We start from the raw sequence: 23526 nt of genomic DNA on the forward strand, positions 1-23526 counted from the left end.
TTTTCTCATACAATATGTGGGCAAGTCCTATTGGCTATACTTCCAATATATATTTTGAAATTTCAATCGCCGTCATTCTGGTTGAAGTCACCATTATTGGTCCAAGTCACAATGATCAATGATCTCCTGCCTGAATTATCCCAGAAGCCTCAGGAATAGGCCCACCCCGACGCATCAGGTAGCTGACGTGATCTGTGAGAACACAAGTCAGATTAAGTCATTCTGCTTTTTCAATCCTTTCCTCTCCCTAAAGCTTGAGCTGTATAATGCCCTGCATCCCCGCTTTCTCTGTACCCTGTTGCATCTGAGCCACGTGATGCCCTGTAGCCCCGATCTCTCTGTACCTTGTTGCATCTGAGCCATGGGATGTCCTGCAGCCCCGATCTCCCTGTACTCTGTTACATCTGAGCCATGCGATGCTCTGAAACCCCCAGTCTCTCTATGCCCTGTTGCATCTGAGCCATGCAATGCCCTGCAGCCCCTAGTCTCTCTGTGCTCCTTGCATCTCTCACATCACATCTTAAGATGACACCCTTTCTCCACCTGCCCTGGATTCTCTGGCCTTTTTGCTGTGTGCTCTTTGTACTTGTTGGCCACAGGATACCTCAGGGCCTTTACTTCTCTATCCCTTCTGCTTAGGACTCATTCCTCAGGTGCCCTGTTGTCCTACCCCTTTCCTTCCAGTCTGATCAAATATTTCCTACCGAGGGAGACCACACCCACCGTATGAAGCTGCAACACCTCCCAGCCCATCCCCTGCTCCCTTTGCCTGCCTTCTTTTCAGCAGTCCCTTCCAACCCTCATTTACTATATCTTTTCTTTGCTTATTCTCTTCTCTCCATGAGTTTGTAAACTCATGTCTGTATATATTTCCATGTGCTCTCTTGAATTCCCTAACCCCAGATCCTAGAACAGGGACTGACACAGAATACTACTCAGTTAATATTTGCTGGATGAATTCATTTCCGAGAAATCTGAAAGCATTCAGTGATGAGAGCCTAGGACCAAAGGTCTGAAACACTGACAAAGTCCAGGCACTACATTTGCTGAAGGTTTTTCAGTAGAATCACAGCGTTGGTCTGGTCTCAGAGAAGGAAAATGGGCTAGAGCTGAACTCCCGGCAGGAGAAAGATCTTACGGCCTCCTTCCTGCTCTCCAAGAGAAGTCATAGTAACTCATTCGAGTGAGAGGCTGAAGTTTTCTTCTTTGCTGAGTTCAGCCACAGGCTTCTATAATGAACACCCCCGCAGTGGCCTGTCCCGGGTCCTGGACGTTTTCTGAGAATAGTCCCATGCTTGGATGGTGGAGTCAGGGCAGGGCACATCAGTCCTGCTGAGCTGCCACATTCATAATGCAGAGCCTTTGGCTTTCAGCCGGCGGTTGGCACTCGCCCCAGCTTGCTTGTCCGACAGCGCTGCCCATCTCTGGCTCAGGGACTTCTTTCCCTCTCTTAATTTCCCAACCCATTTGTCACTTTTTGCCTGGGGCAACCCTGTCCCCCAAACAGAGTTTGAAATTGCTCTATAAATGAAATGTTAGCTTAGGCTCCCAGTGTTGGCTGCCAGGCTTATCACCCAACATTCTGTACACTTAAGATTTAGAAATTTTTGCCACAAGGAAAGGCCATTTTGAGAAAGTTTTTTTTTTTTTTTTTTTTTTTTTTAACTCCTTGACATTTTAAGATCTTTTTTTTAAGTTGCAGAAAATTTGATAAAAATAGCAGTCATTTTCACAAAGTGACGAAATGGGAACCTAAAATTAATTGAATGGAGAAGCAGTTCTCCCCATCTACTCCCCACACCCACATACACAGTAGAGATGCCAGCATGCCTTTCACAAGAGCTACTGCTAACCTTTGAGTCAAATATTCTCGAACATGTTCACAGGTTCTTCTGCTCAACATTAACTTACCATTTTAAGAAAGTCACTAGGGATGAGGTCAGATAGACATTATTTTATTGGCAATATGGGAGAGTAGGTAAGCATACAGTGGGGTCACTGGATTCCAACCCTGGCTTTTCCATTTGCTTGTACTTGAACTTTGGGCAAGCTGTGTGACATCCTCAAGCCTTTCCCAGCTGGAGAATGGAAATAACATTACACACTTCATAAAGTGGTTGTGATACTTCAATAAAGTAAAACTTGCCTAGTGCCATTTTGAAGTACTTCCTCAATGGATAATTGTCTTTGACTCTTAGGTCTGGTTTTAAATAGCAGCTACCTTGAGCTCAGGTCTTGATTTTGTGGAATGGCTTCACTGAGACTGACAATCTTGTTGGGACTCTTGAGGCTACAATAATATCAAAGACATAGCAATTAACTTCTGTTTGTTCAGTTGTTCACTCACCCTTCAAACATCAGGGAACTTCTATGTGCAAAGTATTATGCTAGGTGCCACAGGGTTAGGACACATAACAGACTTGGGTTTTGCCCTCAAGAAGGATGTAGCAGGTCCAGGAATACGGCATTCAGTAACTCAAGTTAAGAAGGGATTACATTTGCTGGGAAGATCAGGAAAGGTTTACAAAGGTGGTAGCATCTCAACTGGACCTTGAGGAAGGGCTGAAACTGGGAGATGTGACAGGGAAAGAGATTTCCAGTAGTGAAGATAGTGTTAGTACCTTAGTACATTCAGGTCTGAATTGCTTTAAAGTTTCAACAACATTTTTTTATTATAGTAAAATATACTCAACATGTAATTTACATGTCTTAATCATTTTTAATTGTACTACTTAGTAGCACTAAGTACAATCACATTGTTGTGGAACTGTCATCATCATTTGTCTCTAAAACTCTTATCAACATCCCCAACTAAAACTCTGGCAACCACTATTCTACTTTCTGTTCTTATGACTTTGACTACTCTAGGTACCTCATGTAAGTCTCTTTATACAGTATTTGTCTTTTTGTAACTGACTTATTCTACTTAACATAATGTCTTCAAGGTAATCAGAATTCCTTTCGTTTTCATGGCTGAATAATATGAATAGACCACATTTGGTAAATCATTAATCCATCCACAGGCCCTCATGCTATTTCTATCACCTTTTGGCGATGGAATAATGTCCATCTCAACACAGTTTTTGTGGCAATTCCTTTGTTTGATCTACTAGAACAGAACATCCAGGAGGGCATGGGTGTTTGACAATTTTGTCCACCACTGTACTCCTGGAGCTCAAAACGGTGGCTGGCACACAGTAGGCACTCAATACATATTTATTGAAGGAACATTTGTGGAATAAATGGATTTAGTCCTTAAACTAATCCTGTAAGGCAGTTGGGGGAGATATAATTATGTCCTTAGTAGAGGAGAAAACACACTCAGCAAAGTTAAGAATCTTGCTTGGGTCACATGACCAGCAGGTGTCCAAAGGGCCATGAAACCTTTGTGTCTGGGTCTCAGTTCCTCCCCGGTACACAGCAGGGGCTGTGTGGGGCAGCAGAACCAGTGGGGGCTCATTCATAAGCCCAGATGCTCTCCCCTGCTGGTTCTGTGACTTCCAACATGTTGCTTTACTTCTCTGAGATTTAACGTTTGCTCTAGAAAATGCAGATTCTAATATACATTTCTAGAATGTTTTGAGAAATAGAACAAGGTAAAGAATGTACCTGGTTTGTACGAAGCATTGATAAAATACGTTTACTTAGGGAAGGCAGTTACTTTTATTTCAGCATGGCGTAATTGAAACAAAACCCAATAACTATTAGACAATCTGCTTTTCTCACCAGCTATTTCATTATCCTGTGTGTCTCCTTGAACAGGTGAACTAGACCCTTGGAGCCTCAGTTTCCTCCTTTCTGAAACAGGAACAGACACACTTCCCTTGCCTGACTCCTGGAGTCACTGTGGGAACAAAGTCAGAGCATCAGCTACATCGTCATGTGCCGTATCTAAACATGGAGGCCACTGTTCTTACTCAATTCGTGGAAATGTAACTTATTTCCCACGCGATGGGGAACAAATATTAAAAGAAAGAAGATTCTTCTGTGTTGTCTGTTACTGTTTTCCTGTGATCTGGCAGCTCAGTAACTGCAATAGGAGCCCCAGGGTGAAGAAAAGCTACCAAGCTACCCAGTACCTTTCAAGCCCAGGCAGCTCATGTGTGGCCAGAACAATGTGCTGTTTGGGGAAGGAACACGAAGGCCTCCTTGCAGACAAAAATTCCCCCGTGAGTCCTACCCAGACGGAGTCTTTTTTATTAGGGCTGTTAAATAACAAAACCACCCTATCCCTAAACAGCAGCAACAACACAGCAACCGGGGAAGGTGACAGACAGACTGTGCTGTTTGGCTAGAGGGAAGGAAAGGGACATTAACCCTCTATATTGCCTCCAGGAAGCCCGGTAGGAGCATCCAACAGAGAGCCCCTGGCTGCTCCACAGAGGAAGGGCGGAGGTGGTGGCTGGCGGGAAAGTTAGGGAGTCAGCAACAAAGCCCGGCTAAGAAGTCACATTTCTTACACTCCAAATTTCGCCCTTGTGAAAATTGAACGTGTGGAATTGCTGTTTGCAGTAATGAAACAAAGCATTTAAAAAATACTTTTTATAGATTTAGGGGCTACAGGTGCAGTTGTAGTACATGGATATATTGCCTCGTAGTGAAGCTCGGGCTTTCACTGTAAGCATCACTGGAATAGTGTGTGTTGTACCATTCGCTGATTTCTCACCCCTCCACCCTCCTGTTATCCAGCATCTTTTATTTGACTCTTAAAGTTCATGCGTACACATCCCTCAGCTCCTACTTGTAAGTAAGAACAAGAGGTACTTGACTTTCTGTTCCTGTATTGCTTCACTTAAGATGGTGGCCTCCAGTTCCATCCATGTTGCTGCAAAAGACATGATGATTTTATTCTTTTTTATGCCTGCATAGTATTCCATGGTCTATGTACACCACATTTGCTTCATCTAATCAGCCCTGATGGATACTTAGATTAGTTTCATGTTTTTGCCATTGTGAATAGTGCTGTGTTAAATACAAGTATGAGTGTCTTTTCCATACGATTTATTTCTTTTGGGTATTTCCGCTACTTGGTAGTGGAATTGCTGGATCGAATGGTAGTTCTAGCTTTAGTCGTCTGAGAAACCTTCATACTGTTTTCTATAGAGGTTGGACTAATTTTACGTTCCCACCAACAATGCAAAAGTGTTGTCTTTTCTCTGTATTCTTGCCAACATCTGTTGTTTTTTGACATTTTAATAAGAGCTATTCTGACTGGTGTAAGATGCTATCTCACTGTGGTTTTAATTCACATTTCTCCAAAAAAAAGAAGATTTATTAACAATTTTGGTTGCGTCAGGAGGCCACAGATTTAATTTCATCAGGTACAAACAAGGAACAAATGGGCATAAAGACCTGGCTCATACTCTGTTCAGTGCTGAGTGCAAAGCTGTTGGAGAAGTTTGGGCCGGCAGGGATGTTGCTCTCCGGTCCTCACTGGTTTTGTTTAGGCAGTGAGTCTCATGCCACCTATGAAACTTAATTTTTCTTTAACTACCAGGAATCCTGGAGGTACATCTAGGTAAAGGAAGGAAATTATTCTGTAGGAAGAAATTTGAGTACTCTCCAGAGGATGGGGCATTTGCTAAAGGTTTTGAAGCATGGCCAGGAGTTCACTGGTCAGAGAAAGGGAGACAAGACTGGAAGAGAGACTCACAGATCCATGGAGCTCAGGGAGGGCAGGAGGCCTGCCTTTGGGGGAGGGTGTTAGAGGAAGTGGCAGGGGTCTAACCCAGACATCTCTACAAAGGACCAGATCATTTCTTGAAGTACCAATTTGCATTCTGTTTTGTTGTCGTAGAATCATGTAACACAATGAGAGCAACTTTTTTCTTCTCCCCGCCACGTTGCACCTGTTTCTCATAAAGACAAATAAGTGTTTGAATCAAAAAGGCTTTGGACAAAATAGAATTTTAACTCCACGGGAGGGGCTCTGTGTGTCCAGAATCTTGTCCCCTCACAGCCTCCCAAGGAGGAGGCTGGACTGCAGAGAGGACTGATACTGAGGAAGAGAAATTGAGGGAAACGGGACACTGGAGGTGGAGGGTGAGTCGTCCAGCGTCGGGCAAGCCCAGGGGCTGCCTCCAGGAAAAGGGGCAACGGAAAGGACAACCTGGCTCCAGGGGGCAAGCAGAACTGGCGCTGGAGCACATTCACAGGGCCCACATCCTGGGGCCCACTGTTCTGTGAGGTGCTTAACCCCAGAATCTTCACAAAATCTTGGGTTGTGACCAGGAGCCCCAATAATTAGTGAGATGACCATTTCTGTTAGCCTGGAAGATGGGGACATGGCGCAGGTAAGCTTTTCTTCAGTGAGAACTGCTCTGACTCCAGTGGCTGCCCCACAGTGCTAATACATGCTGGGCGTATGCTTCTAAGCACTTGAGGGTGCATATTGTTGCACTCCATCCTCACAACAGCCCAAGAAGGAAGTACTCTTTACTGTCCCATTCTGCAGGAGAGCTCACATTATTTTTCCAAGGCCACATAGCTTCTAGGGAGCAGAATTGAGATTTGAAATCAGGCAGTTTGGCTCAGAGTTCAACCTATAAACTCCAGTCTCAAAAAATAAATAAGGAAAGAGAAATCTGGGCCTTTTCTTTCAATTCATACTCTGCGTATTCTAAAGTGCCTGGTACTCATGTAGGTAACGGGCAGCTACAGAAGGATTTTAAGTAGGAGAGTGACAGGATCAAGTGTGTGATGGACAAAGCAGAGAGAGGAAGAACTTTGCAAACACAGTGCAAGTTGCTGCCAGATTCGATACAGAGAAGATGTCAGCTTGACATTGGCAGAAGGGATGTAGAGGAGAGGAGAAAACATTCACGAGAACTTTCAAAGGTAGAAATCACTACACCGTAGAGGGAGATGTACGGATGTCAAGTAATTGCATTCATTTATATGAGATTTTGAGTGCACTTAAAATATGGCTGAGAAGGGTTTCAATTGGAGGCCTTGCAGAGTGCATAGCGTTCTGTTCCTCACATATGTCCCTACAGAAGAAGAAAAAGAAACCAGGAGTGGCTGCTGCCTTCTAAGAGTCTATCCCCCATTGCAGAGGCACCATGATCAAACCACCCATTAACTTTTATGGCTCCTCACTCCTTGTTTCTGTTTCACTGTGTGTTTAACTGGCTGGTGTGGGAAGGGTTGGGGCTAGGCACCACATACGAAGGAGATATCATTCTGGCTGCCTAGTTTTTTTCAGGTGAACTGTGAGGGAGGAGACAAAAATATTTCAGCTAAAGTCTTATTTTAGTTGAGTGATTTATTTTTAGTGAGTTATAAGATTTTACAAGTTTTAGGACTCCATTTCATTTACATTTATATTGATAATTTATTCATCGACCCATTCATCCATCCACCCAACCATGGATTTATGTGTCAAGCATTCACTGGGTACCTGCTCTGTGCAGGGCTGTTGTTTGTGGCATGAGTGAGGACACCTAAGACATCGTTGACCACAACACAGGAGAGACAGACGCTTTCCAAAATCAGTGTTGGGGTGTGGAGGGGGTGGCGCTCACTGCCTTCCAAAATCAGGAGTAGGGAGGTGAACTGAGACGGAGTCGGCGTCTGGGCTCAGCTACTGCTTTTCCCCATGAACTAGCTGTGTGAACTCAGAGCCTTCAACCTCAGACTCAGCCTCCTTACCTAGGAAATGAGAATATTGTTTTCAACCTCACTATGAACTTGTCAAAGTTCTACGGTTGTCCATATACACAGACACCAGAAATTATAGCTTCCAGCTTTGGCAAAGACCCACCCTGCTCAGAAGTCACCACTGGGTTCTTTTTCTGTCCTGTTTTGATTAGTTGTTTAACAACTCTGTAGCTCCTCCCGCACAGCTGTACAGTGGGCTGGGCACTTATCCATGAAGCATTTGTTAAACAGTAGCTTGAAGCACCAACCTTGTGCCTGCCACCTTGGAGCCCTGGTGATCAAAGACAAAGGAGGCAGCGGCCTCCGTGCACAGGACCAGAGTGAACGTCGGTGCTAGCCTGGCAACACGTGCAGACAGAGCCTGTTTAATGTGTTTGGAAAAATGCAGGATCTTCTGTTCTCCGCTTCCCTGAACTACCTGTTTGGGCTTCCCTTGCTCCTGGGCTTGGGCCCGGGTCTGCTCTGGGCACCTGCTCCACTGGCGGTGGTGTCGCTGCCATGGGAAGACGCCCTCAGTGATGGCTGTTTGTTCCTTCTTGCCTTATGGGCTGCCGTCAGTACACCTTGCAGAAAGAGTCATAATTGGCTTGGAGCAGCTTGTTGAAAGTCAGTCTCACGGTTCTCATCACACACACAGAATCAATCACTGCTCTCTTTCAAGGCGGACTCCTCCCGACTTATTAGCGCAGTGTGGGAAAGGCATGGACAGCGCTTCCTGGGAAAGCATGTGAAGTTTATGTGCCTTCAGTGAAACGGCTCCGTAAAAACACAAGCTTAAGCAGCATGTACCAGAGGATCCTGTCTCCATTCAGCAAGGCCATAAAATGTGGATACAAGAGAACACAGCTCTGTCAGCCTGAATCTGGCAATCATTTATATTTACAGTACCATATCTCTTCCTTCCTTTCATCCTCGACTTAACTGTGTTTTCTTTTGGCTCTCAGAAGTAACTTTTAAGCCTTGAAATTAGAAATAGAAAGACCAGGAAAAAGATTGAAGAGACAACTAAAATCTTTTACAGCAAACTATAAAAAGACCATACAAAGCCTATATCCGTGACTTTTAAAGAAAATGTATTAACGGGTTTTAGGAGAATCTGATTGAGACGTAACATCTTGTATTTGAAGGTGTTCTAGGATGAGAAAGCCCAGACAGAAAATAAAAATCTTTTCATCCCAATCAATCACTCTAGAAATGAAAACGCTGAATAATTTATATTAAGGACTCTTACTTTTACTTGCTAAAATGATTTAACCTTCCTCCTCCAAAGGATAGAGGCAATTTATGTGAAGTTGGCAAAGGTAAAAATCAACATAATGTTAAGATTTTATTTTTATTAACCTGCCACACATATTCCCTTGGATCTGGCTCTGGTTGTGAGAGAGATTTGGCCAGAGTTGGCAGGGAAAGCTGTCCCAGGTAGGAGGCAGAGTCAGGCATGGAAGGTACATCCTATTACTGACGGTTTATGGGAGAAATTAAAACATAAACAGAGATGCATCTTAGCAATGTCTATGGCATGAGCTTCCCCAGCCACACATTTTGTGCTACGTATTAGTAATAAATGCTATTAAAGGTGGTGATAAACGTACAACGGGCGTGCTATCAAAAACGACCCTTTATTTCGAATAATACTTCCTTTTATTTCATGCTTCCTAAGCGTCCTGCTAAAGTGTTTTCTGGAAAATATCCTTTATCCCCAATGGCTTTGGGTTGAGTTGCTTTGAATCTTCTTGTGGGGTGCCCTGGAATGAGGAGGCCACACCAGTGTGCCCAGCTAGGCCCCGTAGCTGTGCCATCAATTAGTCAGCTGCATGCATGTGCCAAGTCACTTAGGGCAGGATTGTTGTAACCAAGTGAATCTGGAACAGGATTCAGAAGAGCTGAATTCAAGATGTGGCTTTGCAAAATATTTATTGAGCGCTGTGGAACCTGGGCTACGTTGACGAGCCTTTCTCATTTTCATGTATTTGGTGGGGTTAAGACAGCTTCCCTACCTAACAGAGTTCTTTTGAGATCCGTGAGACAATGGACTCAAAGGGCCGTTGTGAACTCACCTGTGGGGCACTAGGCCATCTTTACTAGTTAGCAGATTCAGTTACAAATGTCTATTGAGCTTTTGTTGTTCCAAGCACGCTTCTCAGGTCTGGTGATACTGTAGTGAGCAAAGCATTTACAAGTCCCTGTCTTTGTGGGGCTTAGTCCTAAGAGGAGAAACATACAGTAAAGTAATAAATAATTTTTTTTTTTTTTTTTGAGATGGAGTTTCGCTCTTGTTGCCCAGGCTGGAGCGTGGTGGCACAATCTCGGCTCACTGCAACCTCTCTCTCGGGTTCAAGCATTTCTCATACCTTAGCTACCTGAATAGCTGGGATTATAGGCACCCACCGCACTGGCTAGTTTTGTATTTTTGGTAGAGACGGGTTTTTTTCCATGTTGGCCAGGCTGGTTTCGAACTCCTGACCTCAGGTGAGCTGCCCACCTCAACCTTCCAAAGTGCTGGGATTACAGGCATGAGCCACCGCCCCCGGCATACATAATTTAAATGTATAGAGAAATGTTAGTGGGTATTGCGTGAAATTAAAAAGCATAAAGTAGGGAGAAAAGAGAGACAGTGCTGAGAAGAGAGAGGTTACAACCTTCCGTGGCAGTCAGTGAATGCCTCGCAGAGGTGTCTGAGCAAAGATCTGCTGGAGTTGCAGCCTGGGCCAAGCAGGTTCAGAATTTGCTTGTTTCGTTGTTGTAGAAGGATGGTGCATGTGGGAAAAAGCTCATTCCATGTGAACAGGAAGCCGAGCGAGTGATCTTTATCTAAGTAGAGGGTCAGTTTTGCTCAGGTCAGCATTGGTCACTGAGCTTACCTGCCCTCATGACTCCTGGCTGAGGTGGGGTAAGAGGCTACAGGTGAAATCAGGCTGAATGGCTTGTCTGCAAAATATCAGAGAATATCTGCACAAATCATCACAGTGGGAGATGCAGGCACGGCAGGAGAGCTGGGGGATTGGGAGCCTGTAGGAGACCAGCCTTGGTGACTCCCAGGAGTCATTCAAAACGACGTTTCTTTTGTACTCTAGAGATTCCTGGAAGACTAGGGGAGTGATTGGGGTCTGCTTTCCCCAAATCCTGGTCCTGTGTCCCAGAGAACCCGGGTTGTGAAAACTGAGAGTGAGGCTACACTTTTAAAGGGGCTTCTAAGACTCATATCACCCAGGGAATGGTCAGTTTACAACTATGTAGATTATTCTAAAATTTACAGTATTAAAATGTGTGGCACTGAGAAGAATTTGAAATTCAGGATTTTGACTCTTCTCATTCAATGTATTGCCAATGATTTTTTTTGAAGACACTTCTTGAGCTGGCATAATGCCACTGTCCAATGAGACTGGGTATTTATAGAAAATGCTCAGTAAATCATTTAACAGCTGCTGAAATTAATCATTAACCTTACTCTATTGATAATCATAATTACTTATAGTAAATGAACAGAAATTTAAGTTGTAAACCTTTTTTCTTTATTGCCTTAAATTGCAAAGATTGCCCAGTAGCTTGATTTAATCACTAAACCTTTTATCTTAGCTCCAAACCAACTTTTGCTTTCACCATCTCAGTTGATGACATCAACACCCTTCTAACCCATCAAATGAGAAATCCAACACGGCTTCTCAAATCCTGTCTTCTTCATATGCTCCCAATCACCACCAATGTTTTAAATTAAAATCTCTGCCTCCCCCCCGCCGCCCATCTCTGTTGATAGATTCATAGGTTTGCCATATCTTGCTTCAACTTTTTCAATGTCAACTTACCCCCCAAACTTTGTGTCTTAAAAGCCGTCTTGTCATTCCCCCAAGTCCATCCATTCACCTCTGCGAGGGTATCAGGTATAAATCTCACGTATCTACCTGAAACCTCTGTGCCTCCGGGTTGTCCTCAGGAAGCACTGGTTACCAGCTCCTGCCAACCTCACCAGCCTGGTTGCTCATGCTCCTTGCCTTTTATTTTGTGCCCCAGTTTCGGAAAACCTTACAGTTCCCTTTGCTCTTTCACTCTTCCTGGAGGAAATGCAGACATGGCCTAGCTCACTTCTCCATATTTTTGGAGACGCTGGGGCTGCTGCTTCCCTAGAAAGCATTTCCGGAACTCTCTGCTAGGTGCAGCTGCACACAGCCTCTTCTGGGGAGACATGCAGTGTCCACATTACCTTCCAGTTCTCACCTCCCCAACTAGACTGTCAAGTCTTTGAGGCCAGAGACTGTATTTTATTTATCTCCAAGTTTAGTACCTGGCAAATATGAGGTGCCCGCTGAATAACTGAGTCATAGGTCTGAACCTTTGAAAAAACAGCAGAAATATGTCCTTACCACAGGTGTATTCCAGGGGGAATCCTCTCTGTGTCTCAGCACTTTGCGACATTGCTGTTATGGTGCAATCACTTACGCCTGAGGTGCGTGGGTTTGTGCTATATCTCCCTGGCTAAAACATGTCTTCACCTCATTGGCAACAAACAGAAAGCTGGGAGAAGGTCTGTGCTTGTTGAATGAAAAAAATACCTGAATGAATGAAATGATTTCACATCTTACGTTGCTTCTCCGTCCTACTTTGGCTTTCCCATTTTAAAGTTGCTTTTTACTGATTAATGAACTAGCTTAATATTATGCTAATATTACTGGATTATATGAATGCTATGTAGTGATTTTATGAGTATAACTATGCTCATAAAGGACATGTTTTTTCTTAAACAAGTTTAAGTGCATTTTAAATATATATTTAGTATATTTATGTTATAACTGTGAAATCAATATATTTCACAGTTTATGTTTTACAACTGCAAAATAAAATATGAGCAGATTTTATTCTTCTTCAATGAACTAGAACAACGGCTGAACTCAGGAGCGAGGGTGTCTGGATTTTATTCTCTCCTCCAGCACTGGCTAGTTCTGTGGCAAGCCAGCTGACTTCATCAGGCCTCAGTTTGTTCATCTGTCAAATGAGGGATTAAGCTACATTTTTAAGATTGTTTTCCACCTTAAAGTGCTTTTTTTTTTTTTTTTGGTTGCAATTTTAACTTGATTTCAGTTTACTTGAAGGTTGTAGATGATCCTTATGCCACATGCGAATGCCTTCAGACCCACCGTACTAGGACACATCATGGAGAACTTTTACTCAATGCCAACAACATCTTAATTACCTGCTGTCTTTTCAAATATTCTTCCCAGTGGACACGTGTTGGCAGGGTGCTGCTGGAGGTAAGAAGCCAAAGAGCTGGATGAACAGATAATGTTTCTAAAACCCCACATCTGAGATGCTCCTATTTTCTGTTGGTTCATGCATCTTTATTTCCCAAACCTGTTTCCCTCATTAAACAAAGAAGCCTTTTGGCAAATACAATGAAGAAATGAAAACTAATCAGCATTCTCTAGGGTGTCTCCTAATAGCATATGTCTAGGATGTCTCCTAGACATGCTGGCTGTGAGGCCCCAGACACCTCACATCACCCTAGTCAGCATGACAGCTAAAGAGGTCATTAAGAGACCCATTTCCCCCCAAACATGGAGAACGACTAAGCATTGAGAATTGCAAAGAATTCAATAAAGTAGTGTAGGGAGCCCTCCTCCAATTGGGGAGTCCAGCTTTGCAGGACGGGTTGGAACTGCCTCTGTGGGAGGCAGCAAACACGCGTGGGGATGTCTTTCTGTCCAAACCAATGGGACATCCGCCACAGCTGGAGCGAGTTCTAGGTAGGTCAATTCGAGTGAGGTCGTTCCGCAGACCGATAGGCATTTATACTTTTAGCAAACAAGGGTTTAATTGACTTCATTGCTTTCCTTGGAATGACCAGTGAATCACAGAAAGGCAGGTGTGAGTCAAAATCTGACATAAGGTGGAAGACATTTCACCATGCTTTTGTATGCCCAAAGCCATCCTTGACTATTGAAGACATATTTGTCTTTTTTTTTTTTTTTTGAGACAAGTTCTCACTGTGTCACCCAGGTTGGAATGCAGTGGCAAGATCATGGCTGACTGTAGCTTCAACCTCTCTGGCACAAATGGTCCTTTCTCCTCAGCCTCCCACGTAGCTGGCCCTACAGGCGTGCGCCACCAGGCCTGGCTAGTTTTTTGTATTTATTGTAGAGACAGAGTCTTACCATGTTGCCCAGGCTGGTCTCAAACTCCTGAGCTCAAGTTGTCCTCCTGCCTCTGCCTTCCAATGTGCTGGTATTACAGAAGTGAGCCACCATGCCCAGAGTCATCTTTCTTTTATAAGTAAAATAATAACTACTTTTTTCTAGAAAACCTTGTGAGAGATCACTTGGTCCTCCTCACAATAGTGATTTTCCCTTTATTTTAACCTCTGTCTCATTATTGGTTTAGTCTTTCTTTCTTAAGCCTCATCTTCCTTCAGAAACCACAGGGGTTCCCATTCTTCCCCCTCTGCTGCCCGCACTACCTGCTCTATCACGAGGTCCACACTGAGTCAACATTCGAGTCTCCTTACAGTGTGACCATGTTCCAAGTATTCTACTCTGAGACCCAGTGGGAGCCTGCAGGGCTCTGCAAAGCTGAACATACAGGTGTTGGAGCTAGGGTGTCTCCTAGACATGCTGGCTGTGAGGCCTTGGGCACCTCGTATTACCCCAGTCAGCATGGCAGCTAAAGAGCTCATTAAGAGACCCATTTCTCCCCAAACATGGAGAACGGCTAAGCATTGAGAATTGCAAAGAATTTGATTTTCCTCTTTATATTTTTGTGGCTGGCAGGAAAAAGAAAACCAACTAAGTTGGAGTGAGGAAGTTTGACAGCTTTTGACGGTCATCCTTGGGTGGCCCCTGAGCCTCTGGGCCTCTGGGCTCTGCCGCACACGTATGGGCTACACACTTTCATTCCAAGCAGGTTCATGGTGGTTTGGAATCGAGCGAGCTCACTCCAGATGCAGCTGGTCTATCCCATATCTGGGGTGCTGTATATTCCTGTGTTCAAACAATAGATTTAGATTTAAACCTAGATGCTATCATCGTGATTGGGAAGAGGACAAAACAGAACTTGAGTACCTCCATTTCTGCCATTCAGTGAGAGCATTGAGAGTTCATATTTGTGTCTAAAATTTCAAATAGTAAGATGGGGTACAAACTGGAAAGTGTCACATTTCTTTTTGGTAAATGCAGATTATTGTTTACAACACAAAATCTTTCACTAAATTTGTGTATGTTTAAAATTAAAATTGATTCTTCTATTTAAATCATTGTTTTCAAATAAAGAATGACTCAAAAAATGATTATTACTGACCTTTACATGATAGATACTGAAAATAGCGTTGTCATATTGAGTGGAGGGTGTTAAATGGCGCTTCCTGGGTGTTGAGTAGGCTGGGTTACCCATGCCAAGGTTACCACTTCCTGCTTAGGGGGAGGAAAGAGTCACAGCAGCCTTCTTCCCAACAATCTGTAAAATAGAGATTAATCTGTGAAGTGTCTATAGATATGGACTTACTAGAGAACCTTCATGCAAGATTCAGTAAGTTTTCTCCACTGCCCAGTTTGCTTTGGACTAAAAGCTTGTGCTTTTTCCTTGACCTGGTTGAAAGCTCTTCTTTCCCTTCCTGATTCTGCCATCCTTCAAGAGGCAGAATAGTGAAGGAGAAAAAATGGTGAAGGAGAAAGAGAAGGATGTCTGAATTTGTGGGGAACTGGGTTTTATTTCCAGTTGAGTGCCACTGTGTTGAATTCTCTTTAAGCCTGTTTCCCCACTTATAAAACAAAGCTAGAGAGCTGCCTCTTAGGATTTTATTTTATTTATTTATTTTTTTGAGACAGAGTTTCTCTCTTGTCGACCAGGCTGGAGTGCAATGACGCTATCTTGGCTCACCGCAACCTCTGCCTCCCGGGTTCAAGAGATTCTCCTGTCTCAGCCTCCCGAGTAGCTGGGAATACAGGCATGCACCACCACCCCAGCTAATTTTGTATTGTTTTTTTTTAGTGGAGACGGGGTTTCTCCGTGTTGGTCAGGCTGGTTTTGAACTCCTGACCTCAGGTGATCCGCCCACCTCAGCCTCCCAAAGTGCTGGGATTACAGGCATGAGCCACCGCGCCCAGCCTGCCTCTTAGGATTTTCATATGGAATAGGGCTATTACAGTACAGTGGCTGGCAGACGATAAATGGTACAAAGTACTAACTTGTTTGGGTAATCACCTTTGTCCTTGATCCCTTTGACCTATTGGAAGTGCCTGAGACCAGTTCTTGATGCTATCTTCTTTAGGTATATAAAATATCAATAGCTTTCTCTCTCTCTCCTCTCTCTCTCTCTCTCTCTCTGTGTCTCTCTTTCTGACTGTCTCACTTTCAGTACACACATACATATATATATACACATATCTATTTATTTCTATATCTACAGATACACATACGTGTTTGAATGTTGAATATTTGCACATGCTCCCGTGAATACACGCATACACATATGAAATATATGATTATGTGTAGTTGCATGATCTAATCTTATACTTTTCAAAAATCAGGCCAAACTCTTTTTAGGTAAACATGGCAATATAGGGGCTTCACACATAAAATAGATCAAGATAAATTATTAGTCCAGAAACCCAGAGTGAAAACATAGACTCCCAGTCTATTTTTGTTTTGTTTTCAACACATGGTTTTTATCAGGAGATTCTTTCTTGCCAGATATTCTTATTTTAAACTTGGCTTTTCACAAGGCCAAGCAATTTAAACATTTGGGCAATAGTATCAATGCATATTTTCCACCTTGTAATAAAATAATAGTTCAGTTGAAAATTTTATTAATTCCAAATTTAGCACAGAGTCTGCTAGGGGAGTTTTTAGCCAACAGTGGCCTTTGCTCTCTGGCGTCTGGCGGGAGAGGAGATGGTGGGAACAGCCGCCTTTGCTTTCCCATGTGGGAAACAGGTAATGATTTTTAAGACATGCCTTGTCAAGAGGGGATGAGATGTAAGACAGAACACCCATCATCTGACAAGCAAAAAGGACTTTTGTTTGGTTCCTTTATTGCATGTGAAGAAGGCCATTTATTTCCCATGTACACTATTGTAAACTGGTGTAGGATGATCCTACATTCCCCATACCAAGACTTAGACAGTGTTTATCTCTGGATGCAGATGTTATGGTGATTTTTCTTATTTTTATATGCTTTTTTTTTAAGTTAATGTTTAGCTGTAGGCCAGTTTTGTTTGGGCAAACAGAAACAAAGACATCAAAAATCTGTTTTAAGAAAGAAAGGTTTGGTGTGTGCAGATCCTGAATTCTAAATTCAGAGTATGTCTTTCAATCATTTGTAAACTGCAGGAGTGACGAAGTAAGTGATTACTCAAGCCCTTTCAGGTTCTACAATTTTTAAAATTTAAAAATGAAAAGAAAAGTGAACATCATTGAGTACATGGTATATGTCTGGTTCTGAGCTATGCATTGTCTTTTGTCTGTGCATTTTTTTCAGTTAACATATTTTATTAGTCAGGGTTTTCCAGAGAAACAAACCAATAGGATAGATGGATGGATACATGGATGGATAGATAGATAGATAGACAGATAGATAGATATAAACAGAGAGATAGATAGATAGGTAGATAGGTATATGATAGAGAGAGAGAGAAAGAGACAGATGATAGATAGGCAGACAGACAGACAGAGAGAGAGAGATAGATAGATATAAACAGATAGAGAGATAGATAGGTAGATAGATATATGATAGAGAGAGAAAGAGACAGATGATAGATAGGCAGACAGAGAGAGATAGGTAGATAGATAGACTGATAGATGATAGATAGATAGATAGATAGAGATAGATCGAAGGGGATATTTTAGGGAAAGTGGCTCACATAGGGGCTGAGAAGTCCTACTATAGGACATCTATAGGCTGGAAAAGCAGGGGAGCTGGTAGTTTCGCTCTGTCCAAGTTGGAAGACCTCAGAACCTGGGGAGAGGGGATGTTCTGGTGCAAGTCCCAGAGTCCAAAGGCAGGAGAACCTGGATGTCTGATGTCCAAGGGCGGGAGAAAAAGGAGTATCCCAGCTCCGGGGGAAAGAGAGAGAGCATTTGCCTTTCCTCTGCTTTTTGTTCTATCAGGGCCCTCAGCTGTTGGGATGGTGCCCACCCACACTGGGTAAGAGTGGGTCTTCCTTACTCAGCTCGCTGATTCAAATGCCAGTCTCTTCTGGAAACTCCCTCACAGACACACCCAGGAATAATGCTTTACCAGCTATCAGGTATTCCGCAGTGCAGTCCAGTTGATATCTCAAATTAACCATCACACATACGTTATCCCAATTTATCCTCACAATGGTCTGGAAAAGGGGTTATCAGTAGTCCTGTTATCTCGGTCAGAGGTCAATGCTCCCGTTATGGGCGTAAGGGCACAAAAGATGGAACCAGGTCTGTCTGGGTCCATAGCCCATACATTTTCACTATTATCTTAAATGATCCCTTACATTTGGTGTGAAACATTTTGCAGGAAAGGATAAAAGCGACCCTATAAATCAGCAAATAAAGTCGAGGAACTATGAATGTGCTTTTCCTGTGTCACTAACTCATCATTCCATTTGGTTTCTCAGCTTAAGGCAGACTTGTTAGGAGTGCCTCTGCTTGCTGAGCCTTCGTTTGAGGTTCAAAGGGAAATTTCAGTTTGTTGAGTAATCTATTTCTTCCTTTTCTATCCAAACCACTCAATAAACTTGCTCCATTTTTGTCCTTTTAGGAAAAGTAATTGAGAAGAATCCAAGACAAACGAACGTGCAGTTGGCTCACTCACAGCTTAGCTTTCTTTTCGTCTTCTCTCCCATGAACAGCTCACAGCCCGCTTATCCCAAAGGGAAGTTGCATTCCACCAGATTCTCTCAGTGCTGACCTGAGCCCACAGCTACCCAGGGGAGAAGACACATTTACTTTGACTGCAGCCACACAAATCTGTGTGTCCATAGAAACCTGGGTTTTTTGTTTTTCTCCCTATGGCTTAGATCTGTGGTTTATTGTTAACCCGTTTCCTTTCTCTCCCTCTCTTCAAGGTAGATTTATTAGCACAAATATGTCATGCAAATGATGATTTATGAGGGCACCATAGTCCCTGAGAAAACATATTGATTTAGGGGAACTCGCATTGCTTGCTACAAAGGCCTGTTTTGGGAGACTTGCATGCTTAAAGTTAAGTTGAATTCATCAACCTGATAAAAATGGTCTTTACTTCTGAAACTTTCTGCTGCTACATTACTTTGCATGAGTTCAAACTTTGGAATCCATACTTTTTATTTCATCACTGCTATTAATGTTCTGATTTCTCACGTTCCTGAATCAGCTCAAAGCATTATGACATTCTCCTTGCAAAGCCTCTGGCATGAGCTAATCAATAGGGAAATGTTTGTAACTAAGAGCGATGAAGAAATGTTGAGGAGGAGGTGCATAAGGTTATCTCCTACCTTCAGATCCTGCTCTGATTCCCAGGAGAAATGATTTTTATCCCATCCACCCTGATGTGACTAACCTACAGTCCTGGCCACATATACTCACAATGGAACAGAGGGACAGGGAACAGCTTTCTCAGGTACCCTTTCCTCTTGTGATGGTGGCAGTTATTTCTTCACCTCCATGAAATCCACTCAAAAGCATTTAGTGACCAGAAGACAGTGAAGGGGAACAGCCCATGCCTCCATCAAAGAGGGCCAGAGTGAGAGTATCATGCAGGAAGCAAAGAGAATTATGCAATTATATTTAACTGCAAAAGACATGCAGGCCATATGCTTCAGAACATCAATAAAGGAGCTTGGTTTAGTTTTCTGAGCTTGCCAAAGTGAATAGGGATGGGAATATGATCAGTGGCATTGATCACTCTCTTCATTCTCATAATTTTAGTCTTTCTGATCATTTTACTTTCAAAGTGGGAAACATGGCATTATGTGACTCCCTGGGCTCGAATCCGCCATCATATTGACAATTTCCATTAATATTTGAAAATTTCACCCCTTTTTCTACATTGCAGTGGCTTGCTTGGAGTCATGTGGCAATTGGTGGCAAAGTTAATTGCAATCCCAACATTTTTCCTTCTCTGCCTCACTTCTTACAGCCCAAGCCGTCACTGTAAATCTTATCTACTTGGAAAAAATGGGCAGCTGTGGGCACACTTGGTACACTTGGTAAAAACTGGAATGAGGTTTTGGGGCATTTTGTGTTTTTTGAAGTTCTGATGCTACTTAAAAGATTTTGGTTTCCAAGTTTCAGGCTTGGATATTAACATCACCCTTTTGTCTTTTCAGTGGCTTCCTGTTTACTGATAAAAATTTAAAAATGCATTTACTCAAATTTTAAAGTAATACAAAGCTTATTAAAGAAAATTGTTAAAAATGCACTATGAATAAAGACTAAATTAATCTCACTACTCATGAAGAACCAATGTTAAAAGTGTGTACCCTGTTTTCTTATTCATTTGTTTTCTGTCATCACATGTAGATATAAAGTAACTCTTTGCATGTTGCTACTACTGCTTTTAGGATCTCACACACCACTATGGCTTCTCCTTGCTTCTTGACTTCTGGTGTAGTCTCTGAGTGAACATCGGGAAGAAAAGTGTATGCTCTTGATGGCATGCATGGGTGTTCTTGGCTTTGTGTTTGGACAATTTAAAAATAGTGTTAATATTCAATTGAGAAATGACTGAAAAGTGTTTTCCTTGATTTAAGTGTCTGACCCGGAAAGCGAAATCTGGAGAAGGATATTTTTGCTTATGTTTTTTTTCAGATGGGTAGGGTTGATTTATTTCATGAGACAAGGGTAACACATCTCTTTTTCCCCTCCTCTTTCCAATTGTATTGGTCTTGTAGTTGAAAGAAAGTTCATTCAGTTTACAGGTGTCTTTGCAGAATGTTCAGTATAGTTTTGTGTTTTTGAACTGGTAGTTTTACCTCCTCTTTTCCCTTGCGGTTTTGTATGGAGATTGAAAACAAATTTGGTAGGAGCTTTTCTAAAAGCTCCTAGCGAAATCCTCATGGCTTCTAAATTCAAGACTAGACTTGTCCTTCCTTCTTCCTAAAATATTTCTGCGACTTAAATGTGCCAAGCACTGTGCTGGAGCAAAGGATGCTATGATGAGAAAAATGCATTTCCTGTCCTTTGAGAGCTCACTAGCCATCCAGCAGAGCAGATCCATAATAAACTGGGCAGGAAAGCGTATGAGATGCTTCAGGCTGCCTTGGGGAGCCATAACAGGGGAAGATTCATGCTGCAGAAGACGGAGTGGGAAGTTGAATTTGTCAGGTTGGCACGGGGACATGGGAGGGAGGCCCTTCCACACACAGGAAGTCTGAGGGGTTGGGGGGTCGCTGTTGAGTGAGCAAGTGGGACTCAGGTGAGTGAAGTTATTGGTGGTCCTGGCATGGCAAAAAATATAAGTATTTAAATGTTGTTGAAGTAAAAAATGTGTGAGATGAGGGTGTAGGACGCAAAGGGAAGCCTGTGGATGGAAACCTTCAAATACTGTATTGAAAATCATGAGAAAGAGAAGGAATGTCAATGTGAGGCTACAGTAAAGTCAGGGGAAGGAGTTCTGGAAGAAGGAAACAGCTGGTGGTGTCAGCAAGGGCAGAGGCCACGGAGCCACGGGCCTTGGTGGCACTGGTGAGCTTGCACGAGAAGCCCTGAATGTAGAAGGGGCAGTGAGGAGGGAGGAGGGAGAGGGGACTGCTGCTCTGTGAGTGGGAAGATTTTTGGCAACCAGGGCCTCGGGGACATGAGGAAGTCAAGGAGGGAGGTGTGTGGGGTCAAGAGACGCAGATCCGGACACATCCCAGCATGCATCCCTCCCTCCGACAGGGCCTTCACGCAGCTCTGTTTGTTTATCTTGGGAATAGCAATGCCTGCTCTCTTAGAAAAACCTCTGCTAGAATTTGTTTTACAACTCAGTTTAACACATAACCATTTAGGTGGAAAATGTGCAAAAAACGAGAAAGTTTTTCAGGAAACTTTCTTCTTTAGAAAACATGTGAGTGAATATGACTGAGTCAGTAATTGCGATAATGAAAACAAGAAAGTTCTGTTTCTCTTTCCCTATTTCACGTCAGCTTCATTTGGACCAATGTGTTCTCCATATCTCCCCAGAGAAGGAAATGTAGGCACCTACTCTCAACCAGGAAGTCAGAAGGGGACTGGAGATCACTGGAGACCGCAAGCTTTCCTCACAGTGGCACACACTTGAGCTACTGTGACCTCTACCCTTAAGGCCAGAGAACTGGAATACTATTTCTAGAATAATTAATCAAACAAAACCATACCTGTCACAATGATAACAATAGGAAAAAGTGCACCCATGCAGATTCTCACTTTTTGTGACTATAGCTTTGTAGATAACTAATGCCTTGTACAATTATTTCAAATAATTGTAGAATCTGGATCATATCTCTGCTTTTATGAATCTCTTCTGCAGCATCCTTGATAAAAAGTTTTCTTTTGCCTCCTTTTATGGTCTCTGTAAACAGGAATTTCATTACTTCTTAAATCAATGCTATCAATTATTGGATACATCTATTGACAGTCTTTACATCAAGCTAACATATCCCTCCCTTTGTCTAATTTTTGACCCTTGATCTACTTTCTACACCCTGGGATGACCCCAAAGACATTTAAGTTCCATTTTACACGGTGTGGTACCACTTCAACTACTACATGATAAAATTGTGATACAACAATAACCCCTTTTTGCTATTACTGATATATTTCACATAAATCCAATGAAGTATTTTCTATGCATATGTTTTTTCTCAAACCATTTTTAAGGAAGGATGAGTTTGGGTTCTGTCTTTCAGCATAATTCCATCGCTGGGAATTTTTATGGAATATTTTCTCTTGCACAGTACTTTCCCTATAAAAGACAGAGTGCATTACAAGGAGCTTGTTGTGTGTTTCAAACAACCTTTATTTTAATTTGTTTTGTTTCACCTAGGAGTGGTGTAGTATGAGTCAAGACCCCAGACTTTGGATGCCACAGCTATGCTCAGGTTTGTTGTTGCCACTTGGAGCCTGGAGTGTACTGGATGATGCACCATCAGTTAGTCAGGGACTTGGTCCCCATGAAACTTTGGAACTCCACAAGGGCATGGGATGCTAGCACTTATAGAGTGCTTGAAACGTAGCAGGTAGTATGTAAGTCTAACTATAAGCTAATACAATTCTAGAAATAGCCCTGTGATGGCTATTCTTAGCTTCATTTTATGTTTTAGGAAAATTATTAGAGATGCAAGGTCTTTGGAGAATTGAGATCCCATTTTAGATTTTTCTGAATCCAATTCCCATGACTCTCCCACAATATCTCCTTCCTCATTGAGCAGCTGGTGAGTCGGACACTGGTACAGGACAGCCTTGGAGTGGAAGAGAGTGACATAAACAATGAAACTGGAATTAACAGGCAGCAAGTCCATTCTTCAGGAGACAAGAGCACACAGTGTGGGCTTAATAATGTCTGTCTGTAATACTGTATACATATATTCATCTGAAGATTAAAGATTTATATTTATGTCCTAATTTGACAGTAGGACACGCCATTTATTTTGCCCTAGAATCTAAGAAAATATCCCTTTCCAAATGAAATGACAGTTGGAAAAGCACATTAAAATGCGAAATTGCTATGCAACTGTAAAACGATTCATTTTAACGTTTTCAGTATTGATTATTTCCAAGGGATGCCAATAGTTCTCAACATGTAGGAATTTGTCATTTTACTTTTCCAAGAACATAGTTGGTACTTAATAAATGTTTCTTCGTTTAATTAATATTGGATATGTCTGATACATAAATTTGGGTCTTGCTCAAAAAGTCTAGTTCCAGAAAAAACAGTCACTTAGTAGTTGAGTGAGGCTGTCTGCCCGC

This window comes from Piliocolobus tephrosceles, chromosome 15, assembly GCF_002776525.5.
Source record: "Piliocolobus tephrosceles isolate RC106 chromosome 15, ASM277652v3, whole genome shotgun sequence".
In the NCBI taxonomy this organism is placed as follows: Eukaryota; Metazoa; Chordata; class Mammalia; order Primates; family Cercopithecidae; genus Piliocolobus; species Piliocolobus tephrosceles.